The sequence below is a fragment of the Schistocerca cancellata genome, chromosome 6 (genome assembly GCF_023864275.1).
Source record: "Schistocerca cancellata isolate TAMUIC-IGC-003103 chromosome 6, iqSchCanc2.1, whole genome shotgun sequence".
Lineage (NCBI taxonomy): Eukaryota > Metazoa > Arthropoda > Insecta > Orthoptera > Acrididae > Schistocerca > Schistocerca cancellata.
In genome coordinates, this window is record NC_064631.1 from 296,253,924 (window position 1) to 296,271,650 (window position 17,727).

Consider the following 17,727-nt stretch of genomic DNA (forward strand, 5'->3'; position numbering starts at 1 on the left):
TACATCCATGAGCCTCAATACTCAAAGGTGTGTCATCCTTGTCCCCACACCACTTCTCTCTCTCTCTCTCTCTCTCTCTCTCTCTCTCTCTCTCTCTCTCTCTCTCTCTCTCTCTTCAGGTCTCTGTTTATTTACTGACAGGACAGAATAATATACAGGAAGCGCAACTTTTCATAGATTTTTATTGCACTTATTCAACATTACCATTAGTCTCTTAATGGCTTTCCTAAAACAGACATATTGTCTAAACAGTAAGGTAATCACAAATAAAACTCAAAGTAGTTGTCATAGATATACTAAACTACTTCGAAAACACAACTAACATGACATTGGCAGAGATAAATCATAAAGACAAACAAAAAATTTTTAATGATAACCTAAACGGAAAGCGTAGGCTGCTCTCAATATACATATCTAACTTGTACTGGAAATTCTTATTTCGTAAAGAGACACATTGATACATATCTGGGCACATTGCTCGTACACAAATCTGATTAGTTTCACTACCTTCCTCTTCAACTAAATACGACAGCTACATTTCATGTACGCTAGATGCCACTTCAACTGCCTACAGTTACACCCTTAACAAAATTACTGGACCAGTCATCATTGGCTACACTAATTTCTTTACTGACCATGGTTCAAGTCAAGATCTTTCTCAGATACATATGTGCATCAGTCCCTGAAACAATGACCTAAAACAAAACACAAAGTAACATATTCAATAAAAATCCTGAAAGTCTAATACATTTTTAAACTAATCTCACCATGGTGAGACGGATATTCACAAGATACGTTTCATGCACAAAAATAAATAGCCTTTCTCCTCCAGAAAGAAATGGACAATGATATAAAATGCACTTTTGTCATTTTATTCTGTCATGTATCTAGAACAAGGTTCTTATATCATGATTAGTAAACAAACAATACAAAATAATCATGTGAATAGATCTCACGCTTGTTTACATGTTCCAACCTCTGATACATCTCCCCCTCGAGAGCAATTATGTCACTTAAATTGATTTATTCATTTTAAGAACATTTAAGAACATTTAAGAACATTACACGTAATATAGATTACAGCACATAGCAACAAGGAAATGCTAAGATAATTATAGCGTTAATAAATATTCCAAAAGTGTTACCTTTACTTCACCAGTAAATTATCTTGAACAATAAGAGTACCTTAAACCACCTTCACTAACACATCATCTCATGGACACTTTTGAAACTTCCAGTGTGTTACGTCATCACTCTCTACTCTTGACATGTTTGTCTGCTCAGGACCTTCCATATTGCACATATCCTTTCTGTCATAACTTCTTTCTGTGGTTATCTCTTTTCATCCATGACAGACCAGCAAATTTCCAGGGGGAAGTGTTCATATCCTGAAAATGTTGTATTAATACTATATCATATAAAAGAACATAGATACACATGGAACTTCAAAGCTCTAGGTGAGATGGAGCATCTCCACAACACATTCTAATATGATTATTCTCTCAAGAGTTTCACATTATAAATATTTTCAACTTTCTGGTTCTTAATGTTTCTACTTCTATTACATTCAGGCACTCTGCACATCATACTCCCAATAAACCTATATAAACTGTGAATAATTTATACATCAATGGTTATCATTTGCAGGACAATTTGCTCAATTTCACTAGAACTTTATTTCTGACTTTGAACCATTTTACTGATATTATACATGTAACATATCTTTAACGTCTTTCTGAGGCCTTCCTACTGTTTTGCAATGCCAGTTTTACTAAACTGATGTGCCTCAACCTACTGGAAGCTGGGAATGCTACCTCTTCTCTTATCTGATCTGTCGAAGCTGGTTATCAAAATTAAGGTAGGTGGCAAAGAAGTCGAATCATTTCCCAACTAATTAATAACTTCCTCAATAAAATGCAAATCTGAATCAAGGACTTACGACACTATGGGCAATACAGCCCACACTCTATGCAAAGCTCTTTCACGACACATTCAGAAGGATTATATTCTGGCTAGTAAGATGACATGCAAACTGTCTGAATCGTTCCATTGTGCAGAGCACACTTCCAAACTACAGACGTGAACTCTTTGACCACTGCTTGACGTCACTTTGTCAACATGATAACTTTACGCAGAAAATGACCTAGAAGTACTCAAACAGATGCACATTGTGGCATTCCTTAATGGTATGGTATCAAAGAAGTCAGCTCAATGGCAACAAAAACATAGGAATAGTCTTGAGTAGTTCTTGAAAAGGAGACTAAACGGATCAGCTGCACCGAATTTACTCAACCTTGACAAAATAATTGAAAATAGAGGTGCAGGGTGTGACAGTGTTGGCAGTTCCACCTTTTGACAAGACTTCCACAAAGCCAAAATCTTGCAGGTGTGTGGCTTAATATTCAGAAAATAACATGTCTCATGAAGTAAGTGAAAACATTTCCTTGCACTAATGTGTGCATAGCTCAAATGTGTATGCCAGATTAGTTTGCTGACTAATTTGTCAAGAATGCAGAAAACCCACTGTGAATCGTCTCCACTTCTTTTCTTAAACGAAATATTATCTTTTACCAGACAGAACTGTCTAACTGCAACAATGTCTCTATCTCGCCACTTCTATTTGACTTCTTTCCGTGATAGATCTTTATCTTGTACCTTAGCGATATTTTCAGGCGCATCCATAATAAAATGATCAAAAGCAACATTCTAGAAATACGTGGCATTGAAATTGTTTTCTACACGATCATACTTGATTCCATGATTCAACCTTAGAGTAGATGTTGAAAGAACAACAGCAATTACATTATCTTTCCAGGAATATATAATGTCTTCAAGTGAAACTCCTGAAGTTATAGTGCCCATCGGGCTAAATGAGCATGAGTCAACTTTACACTCAACCAGAATTCCAGTGGTCAATCATCATGTGTACAAACAAGTTTCATGAAACCCCAGACAACAGCTAGAGTTTCAAGCTCTGTGATTGAAAAGTTGCATTCACACTTTATGAACACCCAGCTGACAATATCAGAAATATGAAGATTCATTGCTCCATCTGTTTCAAAATCTTGGAAGAGCTTAGCACCAAGATCGATATCAGAACTATTTGATCTCAGACAAAAATCTTTACTTTAAGTCTGGATGTGTCAGAAGAGTTGCTCCTAAAAAAGCGTGTTTCACACTCTCAAAATCTACCTGTGACTTAGTATCCCATTACCAAGGACTTTTCTTCCCTATGCATGCACGCTGTTGTGGTGTAGGAAAAATATTTGCACGTATAACTCATTTATAAAACTTGATTAATTTCAAAAAATGGAGCAATTTGCTTCCTGATCTTTGATACAGGAAAATATCTAATAACCTCAGTCTTCTGTGGATCAGCTAGAACATCTGATGCAGTCACAATATGTCCAATACATTTCACCTTACTTCTACCAAATACCAATTTTTCTCAATTAAGGGTAGGCGTAACGATGAAAATGACAAAATTAACGTTTTTTGGTTTTTTCATTACAAAATTATTTGGAGTTTTCTGGATAAAACAAATAAAGTTTCACCCTTCTAAGTGAATTCTAAGTGTGTTTTTTATCGCTGCAAAGTTGACGCGCCGCGTAAACGGTTGTAGCGATTTGTGTCACCTCCGACGGCGCCGCTCGCTGGCTGCAAGCAGGGTCTCTTTGCAGAATTAGACAGTGTTTTGTTTTCCAACGTTGTATGGCTTTATCTCTGTGACAAGTGACTGTTCATATCGGTAAACATAAATGCTATACCGTGTGTGTTGACTTCTGGAGTTGGCTTTGTGTTGTTTAGCTGTTCAATTTTGCGTATTTGACGAATTTTGCTCGTACCTGTTTTACGTATTTGGTTTGTGGATATCAGTATGCACCGTTTCAGAAAAGGCACAATGAGTGGAAGAAGAAATCTTTTGTTGTTTCGAAGGGAGATGCTGATCAGAGTGCTTCACCGACTACTCCAAATGAATGTGATACGAGTAGAACTTCTTCCACCACGAAACTTTGAGACAGCAAAGAAAAATTTGAAAACTATTAAAGTGACAGTAATGACGTGAAAGAAATAATTAGCATTTCCTTGCTCTCTAATATTTTGAAACATTACGTATTATGCCAAGTTTGCAAAGAAACAGGACTGCAATTGAAAATAACTTTACACATTGGTTTGGCATATAAAATGTTATTGTAGTGTAATTAATGTACCGCAGAAGTTTCGTTTTCTAATTCTAACAGTATTCCTCGTAGTGGTAATAGTGGAAAGAAGGTGTATTATATAAATGTTAGGCTAGTGTATGGCAAGGGCAGTGCTGCAGGGACAATGTTATGTGGAATTATGAACTTGCCAAAACCACCAACCAAGTTTGGATTTTTACAATAAATTGGTGGGATCTTCTGCTGAAGATATCGCTCAAGCAATAATGAAGAAAGCAGTTGCAGTAACTGTGACAGATAATGGGAATTGTAGAGATTTAACTGTTCTTTAGATGGATAATGGTAACGTAGAGGTCATAAATCTCTAAATGAACTTGTGACAGCTACCAGTGAAGATAGTTGCAAAGTAATTGATGTTGCTATTCTCTCAAAACATTGTAGATGTAAGTGCAGTACCAAGGACGAACATAGCGAAAGTTCTGAGGCAAATTTTCACGGCATGAGTGGAGTGATGGAAGTAGAGGGAGTGAAAGTAATTTTTTTCCAGATCACAGGGGTGGTATAATGTACGATACACTATCTAGGAGACGATGATTCTAAGGGACATAAAGCTGTAGAGGAATTCAAATCTTATGGCAATGAAATTCCCATAAAAAAACAGGAGTGCATTGGACATGTGGAGGAGCACATGGGGCCTCACTTGCACAAGCTAAAGCAGACATTAGGATCCCAGAAACCTAGTGATGGTAAGACCATTGGAGGAAGAGGAAGATTGACAGATGAAGCAATTGATAGATTGCAGCGGTATTATGGGTGTGCAATTAGGCAAAATACAAGAAGCATTGAGCATATGAGGAGAGCAGTATGGGCATTATTTTCTCATACTCCATCAACAAATGAGCACTCACAACATGCACTGTGCCCCACAGGTGATGACTCATAGTGTAAGTACCAATCAGGAAAGGAATATGCCCATTAAAACAGTTTGCCAAATGCTGTAATTGATGTAATTAAGCCCATTTTCAGAGATTTATCACTGCTAAGTGTATTGGAAAAGTGTTTACATGGGAAAACACAAAATCCAAATGAAAGTGTAAATAATTTAATTTGGATTAGGATTTCCAAAAGAGTGTTTGTACAGATAAAAACATTGAATTTTGGAGTGTATGATGCAGTGGCAACATACAATGAAGGAAACATCATCAAATGTGATGTGCTGAAACGTTTAGGTTTCCAACCTGGACACAACACCATTTCCACAATGGGCCTAATTGACGAAGAAAGACTAAGACGTGTAGGAAGAAGAGACAAAAGCCTACAACATGCAGAAAAATGGAGGAAAAGACCAGTGAAAAGGAAACTAACACTGGAAATAGAAGAGGATGCTGATAATCCATCATACAGGGCAGGACTATATTAAAAAACTTTGCAAGTCATTTCCCGTAACTTTAAAATTTTCATCTTTGAGGAACATTTTCTCAAAAACTGCTAACAGTATATCAGTGAAATTTATACAAAATATTGTGTACTAATTTTCCTTCATTTTTATAACAAATTGTAGAAAATATTGTATAATTCTAGAGTTACAGAAGAAAAAGTGCAACATTTCAGAGAACAAAAATAAGCATTTGCTTAAAAAATTGTAAAACAAAAACCAATAAATATTTTTTAACATGGCATTATAACTTTGTAGAGAAATATTCACTGAACATGTAGTCCAAATTTCAGAGCAATATGTTTAATGGTTTTAGAAAAAATGTTCCTTCTATTTGCTAAAATTAACATGGAGGAGATGGATCGTTGTGGCTCCCCTTATCAATGATACCATACTCCCAGAAAATGCTCAACGATCTACCCAAAACCTCACTGCGATTTTCCCAACTCTTGGCTACAGTCCACACATTGTCAGCATATATTAATCTCTTTCTCAAGTCTACTAGAATAATGTTATTAATACCTCTAATAAACGCAGTCAAACTTACATTCAGCCTGGAGGGTAACTTGAGAAACTGATACCAAGTGTCATAACGTAAGAAATGCTGTGAACCTTCGACATGAAGAATGCAGCTTAGTCTGCCGGTAGCATCTCATAAATCAACAGAAGTTAGACAGTAATAAATGAAATTCTTGCAACAACATATACAACGTCAACAGTCTATCAGTTTCTGGTGCAATAATTATATCCATTTGTCTGGAATACATCACCAGTCAATTACCACCTCCTTTTTTATGCATCACCAACAATAGGTTATTGTAGGTACCCACAGCAGGATCAGTCACCCCTTGGCACAACACTTTCTCAGACTCAACTCTTTCCTTATAAATCAATGAGATATGACATGGCCTGACAAATAATCTCTTATACTCTTTAACATTAAACTAGTAGGGAAAACCCTTAATTGTACCAGATTTTCATAAAACACGCAAGGTAATGTCACAGAACAAAACAAATTCTCTTACACTACTTCGTCTCCCACATTAACACAGCCCCCCAACTTCATATCCCTTACAAGGTATAAAGACGGCATTGACTAGTAATAGAATTGTAGAGATTGAATTGCGTTAGCCCTGTTTTAAATCATAATAGGCTTCAACTCAAACTATAATGCGGATCTGGTCAGATATTCAAGTCAGCAATTCAAACTCTTATCTCTAATTGCACACTCATCAAAACTCAACTTCGACGTTGACTCATGACATTTCACCAACGCTTCACTGCAACCCAAGTCCATCACTGCTTAACACTAAGACAAAACAAGCAGTTCCTAAAATCGCATTAATTGCCAACTGTGGTATAATCATAAAATGTGCAGAAATCTATTACTCTGACAAACAAATTCATATGCGCTTGTCTCTTCACCTCTACTTCCTTCCAACAATTTCTCCTTTCACCTTCGTCCACTTTTAAGAAAGAACAATTTCTCTGAACCGAAACATTCACACTCCCGAAACGTTGCTTTACACAATACAGTAACCTGGCGAACACTATCAAGAACTCAAGACAAAATTAGTTCACTAATATTTGTTTGAATCATGGGGGTCAACAAATAATTTACAATTCCCTGTTTTTCAGTGAGTGAAAGTTCCATCAGATCTTCAAAATTCAAGATATTCAATTGTTCATAGCTACTATTCATCACATTTGCAGCACCCAATGCAGCTGCAGATGTCATTTGTCAGTCATAATATGGCAGGCTTTCTGCAAGCACATTGTTCCTTGGATGAGCTGATTGCACCTCAGCAGTGCACAGACCTGAAACTCTCCCATTCCAGCGAGCGCCTCTGTCATTTCTCCCATTACCTAGATATTGACGTCCGCCGCTCGTGGTCTCGCGGTAGCGTTCTCGCTTCCCGAGCACGGGGTCCCGGGTTCGATTCCCGGCGGGGTCAGGGATTTTCACCTGCCTCGAGAAGACTGGGTGTTTGTGTTGTCCTCATCATTTCATCATCATCCAGGAAAGTGGCGAAATTGGACTGAGCAAAGGTTGGGAAATTGTACGGGCGCTGATAACCACGCAGTTGAGCACCCCACAAAACCAAACATCATCATCATAGATATTGACTAAAACACCTACTATTCCGACTGTCTCTCCTACAGTCACCATTATCATACCTATCAGGTCCTTCATTTGGTGCATCCACCTATCATTTCCATAACTACTATGTCTGAGTCTTATTGCCTGCAGTCATAATTCCTATTCCTCTGTGGCAGCGTATCAGGGAAAATAAACCGTTTACAACTCCTGCCATGACCATTTCTATTGTTACTGTTATATTCCAACTCTCATAATAAGTTTGGAAAGCCTCCAACATCATCTTTCACTCGAGCACTAAGACTAATTTACACAAAACATGAAAGAAGTTTCTTAATGTGAATGTGAATCAGCTCAGTAGGACTTTAAGGATTGTATAGAAATTGTTTTTTTAATAGTATATTTAAAGAAATGTGCAGGATTGTTAAAACTAGAACAACTGAACTTTTTTGTCATCCAGATACCATGCTCGACTCTATTGTGTATTGTCTCAGACTGATATGTAGACAAGAGCAAGATTTACAGTTTTTAACCAATGTATGCATGCAATAGCAGTTCACCTTCTAAATAATCACACACAAATTCGGTCTTGTGGCCGGCAGCCCAAGTTGGTGGATGCGAAAAATCAAATTGCTTCAACCAAGCATGAGGATGAAACTGTGTGTTGTATTTCTAAACATTTGAAACTCTTTGACTATAATCAAAACCAGATATTCATTCGTAGTGGGCATTTTCCCAATTGAAATCTTTGTAACTGCTGTAGGTTCTCATTGACTCATAATATGAAACAGGATTTGCCTCTCCTCATGACCTGCAATGACACCATCTCTTGTGTGGTATCGCCTAGTGATGGATCACAGTCCTGTTTCCTCACTTGAGAATCAGTAATCATTGTATTAATAGAAACTGAAGTTTTCCCCCATCAAGCTTGTTGAATATTATTGGCCATAGAAGCTGAGGAATCATGCACTGAAGTATCAGCACTACTAGTAGATTCTGGAAGCTAAACGATACTAGAAACAGCTGTGCTCTCGTTCAGCACAACACCATTTGTTTCCTAAGATTCAATATTATGAAACATCCCCTTAGAAAAATTGTACATGGCTGTGCTTAAACTGACACACAATATTTTTTAGCGCAACGCAATCTGACTTTCAATAATCCCTACAAAATAATGGCCCTGACTAACATTAACCTATACCTTTCACAGATCACTTACCTCACAATAATCTTCGTTACTCGGACTACTGCAATACAGCGAGCGCCAATACTGCCAGCTAAATAAAAGATTCTAACTACTGAAGTCACTAACTACTGATAGGCATAGTTAGCAAACGAAAGATTTTGATAAAGAACAAACAATTTATTTACCTTAATAGTGTTCAAAAGTCATAAAATATATAGCAGTTCATGACATCCATTCTTACAAATGTACTGTTTCTGATGGACACACGTCCAGATCATCCGCTCTCAAAAATCCATCTCACTTCCCCACATCCACCACTGCTGGCGGCTCACCTCCAACTGCGCAACGCTACGCGCTGTTAACAGCCAACTGCCCAACACTACAATAGCCAACAACAATGCAAACCAGCCACAGACTGCACACAGCACAGCCAGTGATTTTCATACAGAGCGCTACGTGGCGTTACCAATAAGAAAACCCAAACAGCCTACTTACAATTAACACCACTAACTGCAGCACTCTCCAGTTGACCATTCTACAAAATAACTGAACCACTATTAAATGTATTATCACTCCTCTGAGCAGCAACAGTTGACAAGACATTTGCACCAGAATGTTACATGACTCTAGATTCTTCTCCCCCTTTTTCCAAAAGTTGCTCTCCTCACCTGTCTAATGGTAGGCTTTTTCGTTATGCACTGAGTACTAACACCACTGACAACCATATAACAGTCTCTAAATTATGTCTTGAGGGATCAAGTTAATCAAAATTTTCACAAGTCCAGATGCTCTTTAAAAATGAAAAATTACTTAGGAAATTTCTGTCTTTCAGAAACGTTCTTTATCATCAAAACAATGAAGAAAGCAGCTTAAAACCTCCTCTCAATAAAATCAATGAGTATTAAAACAAAAAATTCAACAGACAACATTTATAATGGAAAAAATATTGGAAATTGCTAAAATCCCACTTTATAATTGAAATAGCTACCTGTGTTTCTTTTTAAAAGTTGTTCAAAAGCACTGCCTAATTGTATACAGTAACCTAAATACTCTCAACAGTTCTTCACTATGTTCAGCATCATCTGATCCCCTGATCACATGCAATATACCTAGCTCTCAGACACTTTTTCAGAAAATAGCAAATAAACTACTGACTGGCATCAATTATAAGTTGCCCAACATATTCATTATGCTTTAATTACCTGGAAATGCCTCCTCAATCAATTCTACACGACCAACTCTTCACTACAGGTAATCACAGGGTTGGGAGAGGGGCTGCTTGAAATTTTACAAAGTCCACTGTTTCAATCAGAAAATATTGATTTTCCAGGACGAATTACGCACCAAGTTACTTCCTAACACTGTCAGCTTCTGCATTAATCCCATCTATCACCAGATACGTCTCCCTCCCCTAAAATCTTCCTGTTGGAACTGGGTGAAGTACACCACACTAACTCCTTTCCAACCATTAAGATTTATGTATAATGTACTAACATAAAAGTATAAAAGTAGAGGTCCCAAATGACACAAAATATCTGAATGAAATAATATCTACATTTCCGAAGAAATCCTACTTTGGCGATGCAAATTAATATTTAACAAATTACAGCACAGATGCAGCATCTGTGTGTAAAAATTAAAAAATATCAAATTTTACTAAATTTCTCACTATAGCAAACATGAATGCAAGTACGGATATTCCCAATACATAAAACAACCCATATGTAAATTCAATTGGAAATCCACAAGAAAGAGAATTAGCGTAAAGTTCAGCTAAAATTGTTGTGTACAACAATGATTTAAAATACTGACAGAAGAAATTCGTGTCTATAGGCCTAACTGATGAGAAGGACTCAAAATTCTAAATATCGTATGTCAGGTTCCCTAAAATGAAAGTTTGAGGACCTAACATGAAAACCTTAAATGAAACAAATTTTAGGTCAGAGCAGTTATGAGTAGCTAAAATTGTTATATAAAACAGTGACTTAAAATACTGACAGTAGAAATTTGTGTCTATAGGACTAACTGATCAAAAGAACCCAAAATTCTAAATATCTTATGTAGGTTTCCCTAAAATGAAAGTTGGAGAATCTGACATGAAAATCTTAAATGAAACAAATTTTAGGTCAGAGCAGTTAAGAGTAGACGGGCCCAAATTTTCTTTCTGGGCAAGGTCGAGCAAACAATGAAACCTGTGCTTGTGCGTTTGTAAATGTGCACTGACCACTCGTATATGTAACTCGATTTTTTTTAGTGATGAGCAGAATGAAAATATATTGCACCAAGAATACGTTTACAACGCCGTCTTGCGCAAAAACATCTGTGAAGTAATCACACAACATAGAGTTTCACATATCCAATGCAACAGAACGAGAAAAAGCGCCTGCATGTCTTAAAATACTATGTAGCGAATGAATGAATAGTGAAACCAATAGGTTGTTGTGAATGTATGTAAGCGTTATATTTCCCAGTAATACAAGATGGCACCTCAGCAAAGTGACACATTTACATAAAGTTGGTATGTACAAGAATACGTTTGTAGTAAAAAAAAATTCGGAATATTTTAAATCAGTAACTGATATATCAACTTTTAAGAGCAAATACAATTTACAATCTCATCGTGGTAATTGAACCTACACTTATCGTTATAAAACCAACACAATTTTCTCGGACATGTAATACGGAACAATCTGTACGAAAGCAACATCTTACTGAACAGTTAACACTGAAGAAAGTATGGAAACAAAAGAAGTTATTAATATTACAGTAACCAGCCTCCAAGTAACTATAAGTTCGCAGCCTCACTGCAGCTATTCCACTGTAAGTGCACAACTGAATACTAGTACATGGAGCAATACTCTTATGCAAACTCAGTCAACCTCAGAGGAAAAGCATATATAAATTGGATTGATCTTACCAGGCACCTTTTATGTAGTAAACAGCGTTCAACAACATGGTCCTCCATCAGACAAAGGTAAGTTCATCAGGACAGAATGTTACCTCAAAACTAACTCTCCAGTCAGGCTCGACTTAGCACTCCAAAGTACTGTACTGCAATGAAAATGGCTGATTTAGTTTGAACGAAAGATCCACGTGTCTTTCAGACTGCCAACGAACACTATTTAAGGCGGGGAAGTAAAAAGAAGTCTGCTGGCGCCAAATCTGAAGAATAAGGAGGTTGATGAAGAGCAGTTGACAGAAAAAGTTGACCACACAGTCGTTGCTGTTTTCAGACGCACCTTGTATACTGTGTGTTGGCACCTACACTTTTTGGAATTTTCCTCTCGGGTCTGCTCCAAGTGGCTTTCGAGAATTGCAATGTTGGAGTACATCTGCATATTAGGAAAGATGGAAGGCTTTTCAATGTCAGTCTTCTGAAGGGTGAGACAAAGCGCTACGAGATAGTCGCTCGTGAACTCCTGTATGCTGATGATGGTGCAATTGTTGCGAACTCCGCAGAAGAGCTGCAAGAGCTAGTATCAAAATTTAGTCACGCATGCCACCTATTCTTGAGAGTGTAAACAGCAGTAAGACCGTAATTATGGTTCAGGATGCTAACACAAAGCCGAATATCACACTATATGGCACTACTCTGCAAGTCGCAGATAACTTCTACTATCTTGGATCTACTATAGAATCAAACATGTCTGTTGACAAGGAAATTGATGCTCGCATTGGAAGAGCTGCGACAACTTTTGGCAAACTCACTACACGTGTTTGGAAAAACAACAAATTCTCTTTGACCACCAAAATTCTTGTATATCAAACTTGCGTCTTCAGCATCCTTTTGTATGCATCGGAAACATGGACTACCTATGCCAAACAAGAACGTCGCCTTAATGCATTCCACATGCGGTGCCTAAGATCCATCCTTGGAGTAACGTGGAAGGACCGAGTGACCAACGAAGCAGTGCTATCTAAAACTAACTGCAACAGTATTTCAGCTATCTTGAAGCAGAGACGACTCCGCTGGCTGGGACATGTCCACCGTATGGATCCTGACAGATTACCACGTGAGGTGATGCTTGGAGACATCTCTATAGCCAAAAGACCTGTAGGACGTCCTGTATTGAGGTTTAAGGACTCCTGTAAACTAGATATGGAGAGCTTTGGAATCGACACAAACAGATGGGAGGCACGGGCTAGCATGATACCAGAGTGGCGTGATGATATATCAACTGCAATGTCGAAGCATGATGAAGGCTTGTTAGACAGATTAAGGCAGAAAAAGCTACGCAATGCTACCACTGCTCCTGCCTCAGCAGCCAGATACACTTGTGACAATTGCGGCAAGAGATGCCGTGCTGCCATTGGCTTGACAAGTCATATAAAAAAAATGCAACACATAAACACACAGACACTGCAACAATCATCTACCAAGATGTCGTGGCCAATATATACAGGGTGTTACAAAAAGGTACGGCCAAACTTTCAGGAAACATTCCTCACACACAAAGAAAGAAAATATGTTATGTGAACATATGTCCGGAAACGCTTACTTTCCATGTTAGAGCTCATTTTATTACTTCTCTTCAAATCACATTAATCATGGAATGGTAACACACTGCAACAGAACGTACCAGCGTGATTTCAAATACTTTGTTACAGGAAATGTTCAAAATGTCCTCCGTTAGCGAGGATACATGCATCCACCCTCCGTCGCATGGAATCCCTGATGCGCTGATGCAGCCCTGGAGAATGGCGTATTGTATCACAGCCGTCCACAATACGAGCACGAAGAGTCTCTACATTTGGTACCGGGGTTGCGTAGACAAGAGCTTTCAAATGTCCCCATAAATGAAAGTCAAGAGGGTTGAGATCAGGAGAGCGTGGAGGCCATGGAATTGGTCCGCCTCTACCAATCCATCTGTCACCGAATCTGTTGTTGAGAAGCGTACGAACACTTCGACTGAAATGTGCAGGAGCTCCATCGTGCATGAACCACATGTTGTGTCGTACTTGTAAAGGCACATGTTCTAGCAGCACAGGTAGAGTATCCCGTGTGGAATCATGATAACGTGCTCCATTGAGCGTAGGTGGAAGAACATGGGGCCCAATCAAGACATCACCAACAATGCCTGCCCAAACGTTCACAGAAAATCTGTGTTGATGACGTGATTGCACAATTGCGTGCGGATTCCCGTCAGCCCACACATGTTGATTGTGAAAATTTACAATTTGATCACGTTGGAATGAAGCCTCATCCGTGAAGAGAACATTTGCACTGAAATGAGGATTGACACATTGTTGGATGAACCATTCGCAGAAGTGTACCCGTGGAGGCCAATCATCTGCTGACAGTGCCTGCACACGCTGTACATGGTACGGAAACAATTGGTTCTCCCGTAGCACTCTCCATACAGTGACGTTACCTTGTACAGCAGCAACTTCTCTGACGCTGACATTAGGGTTATCGTCAACTGCACCAAGAATTGCCTCGCCCATTGCAGGTGTCCTCGTCGTTCTAGGTCTTCCCCAGTCGCGAGTCATAGGCTGGAATGTTCCGTGCTCCCTAAGACGCCGATCAATTGCTTCGAACGTCTTCCTGTCGGGACACCTTCGTTCTGGAAATCTGTCTCGATACAAACGTACCGCGCTACGGCTATTGCCCCGTGCTAATCCATACATCAAATGGGCATCTGCCAACACCGCATTTGTAAACATTGCACTGACTGAAAAACCACGTTCGTGATGAACACTAACCTGTTGATGCTACGCACTGATGTGCTTGATGCTAGTACTGTAGAGCAATGAGTCGCATGTCAACACAAGCACCGAAGTCAACATTACCTTCCTTCAATTGGGCCAACTGGCGGTGAATCGAGGAAGTACAGTTTATACAGGGTCCAAGATGCGAACAGCCCGATCGAGGTGCCCCACAGATTCTCGATTAGCTATAAATCCGGAGAGTTTGGATGCCAGGGAAGTGCGGTTAACTCATTCTGATTCTCTTCGAACCACACAAGTCCGCTGCAAGTTGCTCCTCCTAGTAGATGCCATAGCGCAGACCAAAAACGAACTGCATGAAGGAGTGGCATGGACGTGATCCCCAAAGATAGATGCATACTTGTGTTGATCCATTGTGCCTTCCATATTGACGACATTACCCAGGGAATGTTGCGAAAACGTTCCCCATATCATAACGCTCCTCCTCCAGTCTGAACGCTTCTGACGCTTGTTGCAGGGTATATGCTTTCAGACGTCGCACGCCGTACACGCCAAGGCCTTCAGTCCGACGATCGTGAAACGTGATTTATCTGAAAACGCCACCTGTCATCACGCAGAGGACGTCCAATTGCAGTACCGGCGTGCAAATTTCAACCTTCGTCGTCAATAAACGGCAGTCAGCATTTGTGCATGAACGAGGCGCCTGCTGCAAAGGCCCATACGCAGCAATGTTCTCTAAATGGTTGCTGAGGAGGCACTGTAGATAACTCCTTGGTTCATCTAGACGCTTAGTTGCTCGACAGTTACACGTACAGGGTGATCAAAAAGTCAGTATAAATTTGAAAACTTAATAAACCACGGAATAATGTAGATAGAGAGGTAAAAATCGACACACATGCTAGGAATGACATGGGGTTTTATTAGAACCAAAAAAGAAAAACAAAGTTCACAAAATGTCCGACAGATGGCGCTGGACTGCTACTGTGACGGGTGAGAGGTACGCCGATATGTTACAGAATCGCATCATCCCCAGCCTGGCTGATAAACACCTGCTGGAACGTACCCCATATTGCTAGACGCATGAAAGATCTCTTGCGCGCGTCGTTTGGTGATGATCGTGTGCTCAGCCGCCACTTTCGTCATGCTTGGCCTCCCAGCTCCCCAGACCTCAGTCCGTGCGATTATTGGCTTTGAGGTTACCGGAAGTTGCAAGTGTATCGTGATCGACCGATATCTCTAGGGATGCTGAAAGACAACATCCGACGCCAATGACTCACCATAACTACGGACATGCTTTACAGTGCTGTTCACAACATTATTCGTCGACTACAGCTATTGTTGACGAATGATGGTGGACATCTTGAGCATTTCCTGTAAAGAAGTTCATCTTTGCTTTGTCTTACTTTTTTATGCTAGTTATTGCTATTCTGATCAGATGAAGCGCCATCTGTCGGACATTTTTTGAACGTATGTATTTTTTTGGTTCTAATAAAACCCCATGTCATTCCAAGCATGTGTGTCAATTTGTACCTCTCTATCTACATTACTCCGTGATTTATTCAGTTTTCAAATTTATACTGACCTTTTGATCACCCGGTATTTCGCCTGTACACGTCTCCACAGCCGTCGTTCATCCCCGCCACCTATGTGGCCCGTAGTGTGCCACAGCTGCCTCACCACCGGTTTTGGATAGCACCATTTTGCCATGAACGGTTTATTTTATCCATGGCGGCACGCGAACAGTTTACAAACTGAGCCGTTATGGATTCCACACTTGGCCCGAAAGCCAAAGATAATGCGAGTCTGAACGTCAGGAAAACCACTCCGTTTCCGCTTAAAAACGACAGAAGCCGAGGAGAAAATTGTATCCATACTCAAATAATTCAGGAAAGGGGTGAATACCTTGTCGCAATGATTCACAAATTGACAAAGACCATCTGGAAGACTGAAAACATTCCAGAAGACTGGAGGAATGCACTAATCTGTACCATCCACAAGAAGAATGACCGAATGGCATGTGAAAACTACCGTGGTATCGCTCTCCTCAATATTTGTTATAAGATCTTCTCCAACTGTCTTCTAGATCAAATCCAACCGTTGGCAGACACCATTATTGGAAAATATCAGGGAGGATTTCGTCACTGGAGATCTACTATCGACCAAATCTTTGTCCTACACCAGATCGTAGAAGAAAGGTGGGAGTTTAGCCAAGAACTACACATGCTGTTTGTCGACTTCAGAAAAGCTTATGATTGCGTTCACCGGGAAAGTATGCTGAGGTGTCTGGAAGAGTTCGGTTTTGCCAAGAAACTAGTAAACCTCACGAAGGCCTGCCTGATGGATAGATCAGGAAAGGTAAAAATTGGAACTAAGGTGACTGAAGCATTGAAAATATAAACTGGGCTACGGCAGAGCGATGGACTATCACCCGTTGTTTTCAATCTCACATTAGAGAAGGTAATGCGAGATATGTCATCTAACGAAAGAGGAGTCCGGACCTGGGATGCGAACATCAACTAACTCGCATATGCCGATGATGTAGTGCTACAGTCTAGGTCGGAAGAAGAATTAGGAGAAATGGCTGACATTCTGTAAATAACAGAAGGAAAATTGGACTTCAAATCAACCGTAGACATAATGAAACTCCAGAACCACTGAAGGATGTTATCGTCAAGTCAGGGAGTTCAAATATCTGGGCGCAGTATTCAGAGATAAACCATCCAGTAAAAGGGAAATACAAACAGGATTGCAGGCAGGTAATCGCTTGTACCACGGCCTTAATGCTCTCCTCAAAACCAGAAGTTTGTCAAGACATTTCAAAATAACACTCCTACTGCCAGTAGTACTATATGGATGTGCCACCTGGAGTACAACCCAGCAAGATCTGAACAGACTAATGATATTTGAAAGGTAAGTCCTTCGAAAGATTTTTGGACCAGTTTACGATAACGAGAGTGGAGAATGGATGATTCGTCACAATACAGAGTTATATGATATTTACAAAGAGCCCAACATCGTGGCGATAATAAAGACATGACGACTCCAGTGGGCAGGGCTTGTTGCTCGAATGCAGGACAACCGATGGCCGAAAACTGAAATCATCACCAAGCCACCCGGCAGAAGGCCCTTAGGAAGACCTAGAACTCTGACTGCGTATCCAAAGACCTTCAGAGAGTGGGAC